The sequence below is a fragment of the Hyla sarda genome, chromosome 9 (genome assembly GCF_029499605.1).
Source record: "Hyla sarda isolate aHylSar1 chromosome 9, aHylSar1.hap1, whole genome shotgun sequence".
Taxonomy (NCBI): Eukaryota; Metazoa; Chordata; class Amphibia; order Anura; family Hylidae; genus Hyla; species Hyla sarda.
In genome coordinates this window covers 22,699,202-22,711,426 of record NC_079197.1, presented here as the reverse complement: position 1 = coordinate 22,711,426, position 12,225 = coordinate 22,699,202, and the positions used below count along the sequence as shown (strand labels likewise).

Genomic DNA, 12,225 nt, shown 5'->3' with positions numbered 1-12,225 from the left:
AGCTATAAGGGTATGTTCACACTACAGATTATGAACGGAATCTCCGCTCGCAGAATTCCGCAAGTGGAGATTCCATTCTGGCGGACGCCGCCGCAATACTTCAGCGGTAGGACCGCGCGGCACTGCGCCGTCACCATTAACGGCTATGCAGTGTTCGCGGACTTCCGCGCAAAGAATGAACATGTTCTTTCTTTGCGCGGAACAATTTCAGCGGCGGAATTGTCCGCCGCTGAAATTCCGCAGTGTGAATGGGTCTCGCGGAAACCCATTGACACTGATGTTTATGTTCACAGCACGAAATTCCGTTCCGTCCGTCCGTCCGGGAATTACGTAGTGTGAACATACCCTAAGGGTACATTCAGACGAGAGGATATACAGCGTATTTTACGCTGCGGATCCGCCGCTGAAGGACCTCTGTATGGTGCCTTTACATGTGCCTGCTGGGAGCGGCAATACGCTGCTACATGCAGACACACTGAAGCGATGTACAAGTTGCTGCGCATGCGCGGTGTACTCACACACATCGCGGCCACTCCCCCTGCTCAGTGAGCTAGGCCGAGAGCTGCCGATGTGCAAGTATATTGCGCATGCGCGCGGCGACTCGCACATCACAGTGTGTCTGCTAGTAGAGGTGTATTGCTGCTCCAAGCAGGCACATGTAAAGGCAGCATATAGAGGTCCTTCAGCGGCGCACAGCAAAATACGCGCGGAATATCCGCTCGTCTGAACGTACCCTAAGGTTTCCTATCCCAGCTGGTGGTCTCCACTAGGAAACATATTACCCCTATAGCCATTGAATAAACAGTGTTTCCCAAAACAGTGCGTCTCTGGCTGGTGCAGAACTACACCTCCTACCATGCCCAGATAGCAAAACACTGTGCCAGATGCCAAGAAGGGGAATGCCAACTTGCTATTAGATACAGTACAAATTTCCTCCAACAAGGCAGAGATCATGAAGGTGCTGGAGATCAGGTAAAATGCAACTATTCCCACGATGCAACGCGTTTCGCGGAAGTTCCGCTTCATCAGGCATGGCATCAAACTAACTTGCTATTAGGGTATTTAGGTATGGGAAAGCAAAGTAGCTCTCCGCTAAAAGGAAAGAGCTGGCTCTCTAGTGCTTCCTATTGGAGGTAGTTTACCTGCAAGTCAATGCTCAACCCTTAAAGGGGAAATCCGGTGGAAAACATTATTATTATTATTTGAAATCAACTGGTGCCAGAAAGTTAAACAGATTTGTAAATTACTTCTATTAAAAATCTTAATCCTTCCAGTACTTATCAGCTGCTGTATACTACACAGTAAGTTGTATAGTTCTTTTCTCCCTGACCACAGTGCTCTCTGCTGGCACCTCTGTCCATTTCATGAACTGTCCAGAGCAGGAACAATTCCCCATAACAAACCTATCCCACTCTGGACAGTTCCTGACATGGGCAGAGGTGTCAGCAGAGAGCACTGTGGTCAGACAGAAAAGGAATTCAAAAAGAAAAGAACGTTCTCTGTATTATACAGCAACTGATAAGTACTGGAAGGGTTAAGATTTTTAAATAGAAGTAATTTACAAATCTGTTTAACTTTCTGGCACCAGTTGATAAAATATCAAAATAAAAAAATAAAATGTTTTCCACCGGAGTACCCCTTTAAAACTTGACAAGAGATATTCACCAAATTAGACCCTGGGTACTCCTACATGGGCAGGGTACCGACCATCTAACATATCTGCAGGAAAATACCTTGGTTAATGCCTAGTCCAGTGGTTCTTAACCTTGTTGGAGGTACTGAACCCCACCAGTTTCATATGCGCATTCACCGAACCCCTCTTAATTGTAAAAAATAAAATATTATTTTTTCAAATTCAAAACATGGGACGTATATATTTAAGTATATATTTATACATAGGTGCACAAAATGAACAAAACCATTAAAGAACTAAACCATTAAGACACATTAGGCAGACAGAGTTCCCCCACATTAGGCAGGCAGTGTTCCCCCCCACATTAGCAGACAGAGATCCCCCACATTAGGCTGGCAGAGTTCCCCCACATTAAGCAGGCAGAGTTCCTCCACATTAGGCAGGCAGAGTTCCCCCACATTAGGAAGGCAGAGCTCCCCCATATTAGGCAGGCAGTGTTCCCCCCCCCCCCACATTAGCAGACAGAGATCCCCCACATTAGGCAGGCAGAGTTCCCCCACATTAGGCAGGCAGAGTTCCCCCACATTAAGCAGGCAGAGTTCCTCCACATTAGGCAGGCAGAGTTCCCCCCCACATTAGGCAGAGTTCCCCCCCCCCCACATTAGGCAGACAGAGTTCCCCCACATTAGGCAGGCAGTGTTCCCCCACATTAGGCGGGCAGTGTTCTCCCACAGACATACAGCCTCCAGCCATATACAGTGTATGCCTGTGTACTGCCCACTTTAGTGCTCCAACCACCGCTCCGGCTATAGCAGTAGGTCTCGGGACTGGTGGTCGGAGCACTGAAGATGACGTGCCGCTGGTCACTTACCAAGCTGGGCAGCGCGCGTCTTCCTCCTTCTCTATCCTCCAGTCCTTGGCGCCTTCGTTTCCATGGGTGCACGCACGGGACGTCAGTGACATCCTGGCGTGAGCTATGTCCCGGCGGCCCTGTATTTTTAAACTTAACGCGGGGCCGCAGGGAGTTAATAGTGATGGAGGGAATTGCCCCGTTTCTACAGGACGGGCAAACACCGGCTCTGCTCGGGGCCCCAAGCAATTGCTTGGTTAGCCTGTCCTGTTGCGACCTCCCCCGCCGAACCCCTGGGACTGACTCACTGAACCCCTGGGACTGACAGACCGAACCCCTGGGACTGACAGACCGAACCCCTGGGACTGACTCACCGAACCCCTGGGACTGACTCACCGAACCCCTGGGACTGACTCACCGAACCCCTGGGACTGACTCACCGAACCCCTGGGACTGACAGACCGAACCCCTGGGACTGACAGACCGAACCCCTGGGACTGACTCACCGAACCCCTGGGACTGACTCACCGAACCCCTGGGACTGACTCACCGAACCCCTGGGACTGACTCACCGAACCCCTGGGACTGACTCACCGAACCCCTGGGACTGACTCACCGAACCCCTGGGGTTCGATCGAACCCAGGTTAAGAACCACTGGCCTAGTGTAAGGGAAATTGAACCTGGAACCTCGCAGTTGCCTTCTGGCCCTGAGGGGAAGGGTAAAGTTTTTTTGGAGGGGCCTCTATCCTTTGGGAGAAGGGCTTGCAATAGACCGTATACTTTGTGCACATTTTTTTAGTGTAACACATTTGCACTTTTTCTTGCACTTGAAGATTGAAAACACGTTCCTCAGCTCTACAAAAAATAAAAAAACTAGAGTTATGCACCTGTAGACAGCTGTTTTGGGGTTCTTTCTCCCCTTTACTACAGAGCAGGATGGTGCTGGGAGGCCTTTGCTTTTAGTCAGGGGGGGACACTAGACACAAAGCCTTCTTCCATCTTGAGAAGAGCTAATTTGCATACAAGTTTCCCATGGGGCATTGAATGGCCAATAAGGCTCCCTACACCAGCTGGTGGTCTCCACAAAAAAACATATTACCCCTATAGCCATACATTAAATACATTAAACAGTGTTTCCCAAACCAGTGTGCCTCCAGCTGTTGCTAAACATACATCTCAGAGCATGCTGGACAGTCAAAGACTGTCTGGGCATGCTGGGGGCGCGGGGGGGGGGTTGTAGTTTTGCATGAGTATAAAATGGTGCCATACTGTCGTGATATAACCAGGTGCGACTTATGCGCTGCAGTGATTCTGAGCCATAAAGTTCATTTACTCCTATTAAAGGGGTACTCCGGTGGAAAACTTTTTTTTTTTTTTTTTTTAACTGGTGCCAGAAAGTTAAACAGATTTGTAAATGACTTCTATTAAAAAGTCTTACTCCTTCCAGTACTTATTAGCTGCTGAATACTACAGAGGAAATTATTTTCTTTTTGGAACACAGAGCTCTCTGCTGACATCATGACCACAGTGCTCTCTGCTGACATCTCTGTCCATTTTAGGAACTGTCCAGAGTAGGAGAAAATCCCCTTAGCAAACATATACTGCTCTGGACAGCTCCTAAAATGGACAGAGATGTCAGCAGAGAGCACTGTGCTCATGATGTCATGATGCCAGCAGAGAGCTCTGTGTTCCAAAAAGAAAATAATTTCCTCTGTAGTATTCAGCAGCTAATAAGTACTGGAAGGAGTAAGATTTTTTTAATCGAAGTAATTTACAAATCTGTTTAACTTTCTGGCACCAGTTGATTAAAAAAAAAAAAAAAAAAAACTTGCATGAGTTGATAAAAAAAAAAATAATTTCCACCGGAGTACCCCTTTAAATAGTTTGCAAAGTGCAAGTCAGGGGGTTAAAATTCACCAGCTGCCAATGCCGCTCCTGTGTTCAGGCTTTGGGAAACACAGCTGCTTTTTTTTTGCAAAAACAGCATCCCAAGTGTTAACAGGTTGTACGTGGTATTGCAACTCACACACATTCACTTTCATAGAGCTGATCCGTAGTACCAGACCCTAGGGACAGAAATTGGCACTGTTTTTTTTGGGGGGGGGGGGGGGGGGGAAAGCAGCCATGTTTCTTTTTTCTAATCCATGCCACACTATTCCCTTCTCCCATAGACACTATAGGGGAGTTTTATCAAAACCTGTGCAGAGGGAGAGTGGTGCAGTTGCCCATAGCAACCAATCAGATAGTTTTATTTATTTTTATTTATTTATTCATTTTTAAATGAAAGAAGCGATCTGATTGGTTGCTATGGGCAACTGCCCCCACTCTGCCTCTACACAGGATTTGATAGATCATTGTTTCCCAACCAGGGTGCCTCCAGCTGTGGGCAAAACTACAACTCCCAGCATTTGGCTGTCCGGGCACGCTGGGAGTTGGAGTTTTGCAACAGCTGGAGGCACCCTGGTTGGGAAACACTGAACCAGGGTGTCTCCAGCTGTGGGCAAAACTACAACTCCCAGCATGCCCGGACAGCCAACGGCTGTCCGGGCATGCTGCGAGTTGTAGTTTTGAAACAGCTGGAGGCACCCTGGTTGGGAAACACTGTGATAGATCTCCCCTTATAGGTGCTACTGAAGGGAAACTAAACCTTTAGCTTAGAGCAGGGGTCTTCAACCTGCGGACCTCCAGATGTTGCAAAACTACAATTCCCAGCATGCCCGGACAGCCAACAGGTGTCCGGGCATGCTGGGAGTTGTAGTTTTGCAACATCTGGAGGTCCGCAGGTGGAAGACCACTGGCTTAGAGTCTACCAACCAGTGTGCCTCCAGCTGTTGCAAAACTACAACTCCCAGCATGCCCGGACATCCGAAGGCTGTCCGAGCATGCTGGGAGTTGTAGTTTTGAAACAGCTGGAGGCACACCGGTTGGGAAACACTACTTTAGCCTCTTTACTCCATTGGCTGTACCTGTAAATACAATCTACTGCTCCCTGTTATCAGCCGGGGAGAGGGTTACTGTGCTCTTCTTCATTTGGACTATTGATGTACATGCTGTGAATTAAGGTGACGTACGCTCCTTTTCGGGCATTCCGGACATCGCTTCATTGTAGCCTAAGTGCGTAAAGAACAATAGAAAAACAAAGAAAGAACAAAGATAATAGTGAACAAAAAAGGAGACATCCAGGGTTTTCTTCACCAGTATGGACAACGCATTGTATGGTTACACCCACTAGTGATAGATGATGCGGGAGTCCACCCTAAAACACTTTGTAGCCATTCTTAAAATATTAGTTATTATCTCTTCTTATGGGATCCAGTTTGTTATCTTGTTATCAAAGTACATAAAATTAACTTAAAGGGGTACTCCACCCCTAGACATCTTATCTCCTATTTTCTGATGGGGACCCCCCACGATCTCCCTGCTGCACCCAGCGTTCGTTTAGAGTGTTGGGTGCACCGCCAGAGGCTCGTGATGTCACAGCCACGCCCCCTCCCATAGACTTACATTGAGGGGGCGTGGCCGTGACCTCACGAGCCTCCACCCCACATTGCCAGTCTGTGCACTGGATGTCCGAGGTGCCGTAGCCGAGATCGCGGGGGTCCCCAGCGGCGGAATCAGACATTTTATCCCCTATCCTTTGAATAGGGGATAAGATGTCCAGGGGCAGAGTACCCCTTTAAGGACAGTATATTTTGAAATCCTGCATGGCTTGGTTAAATTAAAGGGGTATCCCCTCACCACAGGGGAGCGCCATAAATACCTGGGCACTGTACTTGGGTATCTCCGACGCCACCAATGAGGATGTATGGAGCCTGTTCCTTCAGCCAGAGAGTATGGAGATGGCAGGGGGTCCCAGAGGTTGGTCACTTTTGTTTTTAACTACTGGAATACCCCTTTAACCCTTCGGAGTGGTGACAAAATGATTTAAGTGCTCTCAGAACTAGTAATAAACCACTTCTATGGTGCACAGCTATTTGTCATTCTTTGCATTTCAAGGGGCAGGAACAGAGCTGTCCTGTTTGCCAGCAGTACTCATACCTGGACTTCCTTTGCCTTATTTTTTTGGGACAATAACAGCACAGCACTCCTTTCTGCTATGGCATGACTATGTGCTGGAGATGAACAGGCTGGCACTGTGCTTGGTGATGCTTTACAGTAAACCACTATAGATGGTATGTAGGGAGGAGAAGGGAGTATCAATGTACTGGCTTTGCAAGGAGAAAGGAAAACAGCAACAGGATGATAGCAAGGAAGGGGGTTACATTACAAAAGCATCCATGGTCTAAGCAGTGAACTGATGATGATTATGACCAAAGGGAGGGGTAAGAGTGGATTACATTTAGGAGGCAGCTCTGTGCTGGGGTATGATTTATAGTACATTACTATAGATGGTATTTGGGGAGGAGAAGGGATTATCAATGTACTGGCTGTGCAAGGAGAAAGGAAAACAGAAACAAGATGACAGCAAAGAAGGGGTTACAACACAAAAGCAGCCTTAGTCTAAGCAGTGAAATGATGATGACCAAAGGGAGGGGGAAGAGTGAATTACATTTAGGAGGCAGCAATGTGTACATAGTAGGAACACAGGTTTTTACACAAAGGGACAGCTGCCCAGGGTGGTCAAAGATAGGAGGAAAGCCTTGATTTACCTTTCAGGCACAACATGGATGCTCTGGAGAAGGCTGACAGATTCAGGTTGTATGCACTCAGCCCAGGCTCTTTCTACCACTTTCTGTATTCCTTCTTGGTCTCTCAGCTTCTAGAGATGAAATTCCCCTAACAACAGGCGGTGGACAGCAGATCGAGAACCAAGACATCTAGTGGCCATGACTTTCAAGCTTTTTTCTGGGGTAAGGAGTCATTTTTTCTGTAAATGAACTGAAATACAAATATGTTAAAAATCAAATAAACTATTACATGAAGGGAGGTTGTTTAAAACGACAGTGACTATTTAAGTATATACTGTTATGCTCTGGATCCTCTGGTCCTGTATAACACAACCATTCAAAACGACACCAAAAGAGAGCGCCTTGTGTCATGCTCCACCCCTGCGGTACCTGCGTCAGACAAAAATACAGTACAATGCTTTGTTGTTTCCATTGACCCCACAGAAATGCATGTGGTGGAGCAGCAGGGCACCTATGTGACCACCACTCCATGGCCATGCAGTACGGAGGAACAGGGCACGTATGACCCCTATTATAGATAATTAGGGGTCACCATACAGTGATCCCTCAACTTACAATGGCCTCAACATACAATAGTTTCAACATACAATGGTCTTTACTGGACGATCGTAAGTTGAAACCAGACTCAACATACAATGTACAGACAGTCCAGATCTGTGAAACGTGTCAATGGCCGGAAGAACCGACCAATCAAAATGGGCATTCACTGGTAAAACCCCTGTATTACTGAAGTGTATGCACTGACTGGTGTCTGGTAGCGCCCCTTACAGTACAGGGAGGTATTACATGTTCTGTACTACTCTTTACCTGTATTACTGAAGTGTATGCACTAACTGGTGTCTGGTAGTGCCCCCTACAGTACAGGGAGGTATTACATGTTCTGTACTACTCTTTACCTGTATTACTGAAGTGTATGCACTGACTGGTGTCTGGTAGCGCCCCCTACAGTACAGGGAGGTATTACATGTTCTGCACTCTTTACCTGTATTACTGAAGTGTATGCACTGACTGGTGTATGGTAGCGCCCCCTACAGTACAGGGAGGTATTACATGTTCTGTACTACTCTTTACCTGTATTACTGAAGTGTATGCACTGACTGGTGTCTGGTAGCGCCCCCTACAGTACAGGGAGGTATTACATGTTCTGCACTCTTTACCTGTACCAGGGTTACCTGCTCCTTTGGACACCAGGTGAGGGCGGCTCCATTACTTTTTTACTTACAGGGCCCTGAAGAAGCTCCTGTCCTCTACATAGACCAGTGTTTCCCAAGCAGGGAGCCTCAAGTTGTTGCAAAACTACAACTCCCAGCATGCCCGGACAGCCTTTGGCTGTCCGGGCATGCTGGGAGTTGTAGTTTTGCAACAGCTGGAGGCTCCCTGCTTGGGAAACACTGGCATAGACAGTGATTTACAGCTCCCAGCAGATCTTTCTTATTTTATATGTAAGGATTTGCTTTATCTATATTAGTTATCTACTTATTATTCTTTAATCCTCACTTTTTCCTATTTTTGGATGACATTTTGGTGCCTTTAGAACCAATTACCAGGTTTCCATAGAGTTCTGGTCTCAACATACAATGGTTTCAACATACAATGGTCGTCCTGGAACCAATTAATATTGTAACTTGAGGGACCACTGTACATTTATCCTTTGGATAGGTGACAGTGTTGACACGGTGGATTTTATGCCGCATTTTTCGCAGACAGCGGGTGCTGGCAGAACACGCCGGCGCTAGGACCGCTTGGATATGTGCCGACTCCATAGACGGCAATGCAGAAAGATTGACGTGTCTGTGGAGGACCAAACTTGAATTTCCTCACCATTCGTTTCCGGCACGGAAATTCTCCCGTGTGTATGGTGCAGCAGAATTACATTGGAAACAATGGCGGAGATTTATCAAAACCTGTCCAGAGGAAAAGTTGCTGAGTTGCCCATAGCAACCAATCAGATCGCTTCTTTCATTTTGCAGTGGCCTTATTAAAAATGAAAGAAGCGATCTGATTGGTTGCTATGGGCAACTTTTCCTCTGGACAGGTGTTGATAAATCTCCCCCAATAAGACTTTGCTGCAACAGAATTTACGTGCGTAATTTTTCTGCCGGATTCCGCGCTGCAATTCCACTGTGTGAATGAGGCCTTAGTGTGTAGACTGGGAAAGCCCCCAGCATATGAGCTAAGCTTATGGAATCCACTGGGCTGATATATGTCACTCTAGCGCAGTGTTTCCCAGCCAGGGGGCCTCCAGCTGTTGCATAACTACAACTCCCAGCATGTCCAGACAGCCAAAGGTTGGGAAACACTGTATGAATACATAGACTAGAACAGTGTTTTCCAACCAGGGTGCCTCTAGCTGTTGCAAAACTACAACTACCAGCATGCCCGGACAGCTGTCCGGGCATGCTGGAAGCTGTAGTTTTGCAACAGCTGGAGGCTCACTGGTTGAGAAACACTGTTCTAGTCTATGTATTCATACAGTGTTTCCCAACCTTTGGCTGTCTGGACATGCTGGGAGTTGTAGTTTTGCAACAGCTGGAGGCTCACTGGTTGAGAAACACTGTTCTAGTCTATGCATTCATACAGACATGGGGCAGTGTTTCCCAACCTTTGGCTGTCCGGGCATGCCGGAATTGAATTGTAGTTTTGCAACAGCTGGAGGCTCAATAGTTGAGAAACACTGGCCCATGTCTGTATGAATGCATAGACTAAAACAGTGTTTCTCCACCAGGGTGCCTCCAGCTGTTGCAAAACTACAACTCCCAGCATGCCCGGACAGCCGAAGTTTGGGAAACACTGCCTTGTGTCTGTATGAATGCAATGCATAGACTAGAACAGTGTTTGCCTCTAGCTGTTGCAAAACTACAACTCCCAGCATGTCCGGACAGCCGTTGGCTGGGAGTTGTAGTTTTGCAACAGCTGGAGGAACTCTAGTTGAGAAAGACCATTATAGTCCTAAAAAATAGAAGAACAATAGAGAGAATGGAATAGCACCGGTAGATTACGCTTTTCCATTCCACGGTATGTGGCCCTATGGGTGACAGATGCCCCCTATAGGCCACCTGTCATGGCCTCTGTTAACCGTTAATACACCAAGCACTTTCAGCTGCCAGAAAGGATTGAAATTAGTTTTTTGTTTTTTATAATGGGTCCCTATGGGAGATGGATGCCATTGTATGGCGCTTGTCATAGCCTCAATTAAAAGTATACATTAAACAGAGGCTAATATAGAGGATTGCCTGCACTGATACACAGCACCGGCTCTGCTTATAGGCAAAATAGGCAGCCGACTAGAGCGCCCTCTTGATGGGGGGCGCCACTCTGCCTGCCGCAAGAAAGATAGACAACCAGCACCCGAACCACTCGTTCAGCCAGTAGCATGAGGAGGGGGCTTGTTACAATATGTCACCCCAGTAGCAAGGTGGGGCGTGTCAAAGGGCGAGCCAATTATGTTTATTATTTTTTAACTAAGAGCCGAGGAACATCCTCTCGAATCACATAAAGAAAAAGTGCACAAAGGATGCGGTCTATCGCAAGCCCTTCTCCGATAGGAGAGAGGCCCCCAACAAACCTTACCCTTCGCCTCCGAACCAAAAGGTACCTGCGAGGTTCCAGGTTCGATGTCCCTTTTCGCCAAAGCTATTAAGGGACCACAAATGCTCCCGGCATCCCTCTTGCGTTAGCCAAAGTATCTGCCCCCAGAGCCGATAACGGTAGGTACCCTGCCCATGCAGGAGTACCCGGGGTGTTTGCAGGGAGGTGCGGAACCTAATGGCCACACACCTCCCCTAGACCGCCAGGAGGGACACCCAGAAGGGCTACCGCATCCTGACAAATCCTGTGGACACACAACACGCAAAAAGTGACAAAAATAAATAAATAAGTGAATGTGCGCAGGTATACTGCCCCGACATCCGGCCGGATCTATAAAAATGTCTCTGATCCTAGAGCCAGAAGGCCGGGATTCAAGAGGTGAGTGCCACAAGGTGAAGAGATCATGGTGCCAGTGCCAGTGAGCCAATATACCCAGTGAGTTTCGGCACCTCGGGGTCACCCCTCTAAAGTACCTTGGCTCTAGACCCTCTCAGCCTCATGGTGAGACCCAGAAGGAAACAGGTCACATTGGGGCAGCCGTCGAGCTGATTCCTCAGAACCAGCCCCGGAACGCCCCGGTAGACCTGCCCCCTCCATGCAGCATCCATCCTACATCAGTGCCCCTATTCCTACACTGATATGATCAGATACTACACTTGATCTCAGCCAAAAGGGCGGAGCCAATGGACAGAGTAAAGGGGGAGGCAAAATTAGCTTGTGTCTAGGGTGGCAAAAATCCTTGCACCAGCCCTGCTGATACATTGTAGCAAAATGCGAGCAAGGATAAAAAATTAATCAATAAATAAATAAAGAATTAAAGGGATTCTCCGGTGCTTACACATCTTATCCCCTATCCAAAGGATAGGGAATAAGATGCCTGATCGTGGGAGTCCCGCCGTTTGGGACCCCCGTGATCTTGCACGTGGCACCCCGTTTGTAATCAGTCCCTGGAACGTGTTCGCTCCGGGACTGATTACCGGCGAATATAGGGCGGGCGGTGTGTGATGTCACGCTCCGCCCCTCAATGCAAGCCTATGGGAGGGGGCGTGATAGCTGTCCCGGGGACTGATTACAATCGGGGTGCCGCGTGCAAGATCACGGGGGTCCCCAGCGGCGGGACTCCCGCGATCAGGCATCTTATCCCCTATCCTTTGGATAGAGGATAAGATGTGTAAGCACCGGAGTGACCCTTTAAAGAAATAAATGAATGAATGAATAAATAAATAAATACATTATCCTCATCATATTTTTTGCTATATAACCCAGTGCGGTGGTTTGGAAATCAGCGTGCCTCCAGCTGTTGAAAAACGACATCACCCAGCACGCCCACGGCTTTTGCAACTGCTGGAGGCACACTGTTTCGAAAAACACCCACCCAGTTTATGGGGGGGGGGGGGGCAAATTTTTCTGTCAATAGGCACAACGCACACAATGAGCAAGGCAAAAAAGGAGGAAAAAAAAAAAA

The 12,225-nt window shown here is 47.7% G+C and overlaps 1 long non-coding RNA gene across 1 annotated transcript in view; it reads right to left on the bottom strand.

The window, feature by feature from the left end:
* Positions 1-5,410: 5,410 nt before the first annotated feature.
* LOC130290848 (uncharacterized) overlaps positions 5,411-12,225 on the bottom strand; it is a 32,808-nt gene continuing 25,993 nt past the window's right edge. Inside the window, exons 2-3 of the long non-coding RNA XR_008847717.1 lie at positions 7,134-7,362; positions 5,411-5,594 (exon numbers count right to left, since the gene is read on the bottom strand). This is a non-coding gene — a long non-coding RNA (uncharacterized LOC130290848). The remainder of the gene's footprint in view (positions 5,595-7,133; positions 7,363-12,225) is intronic.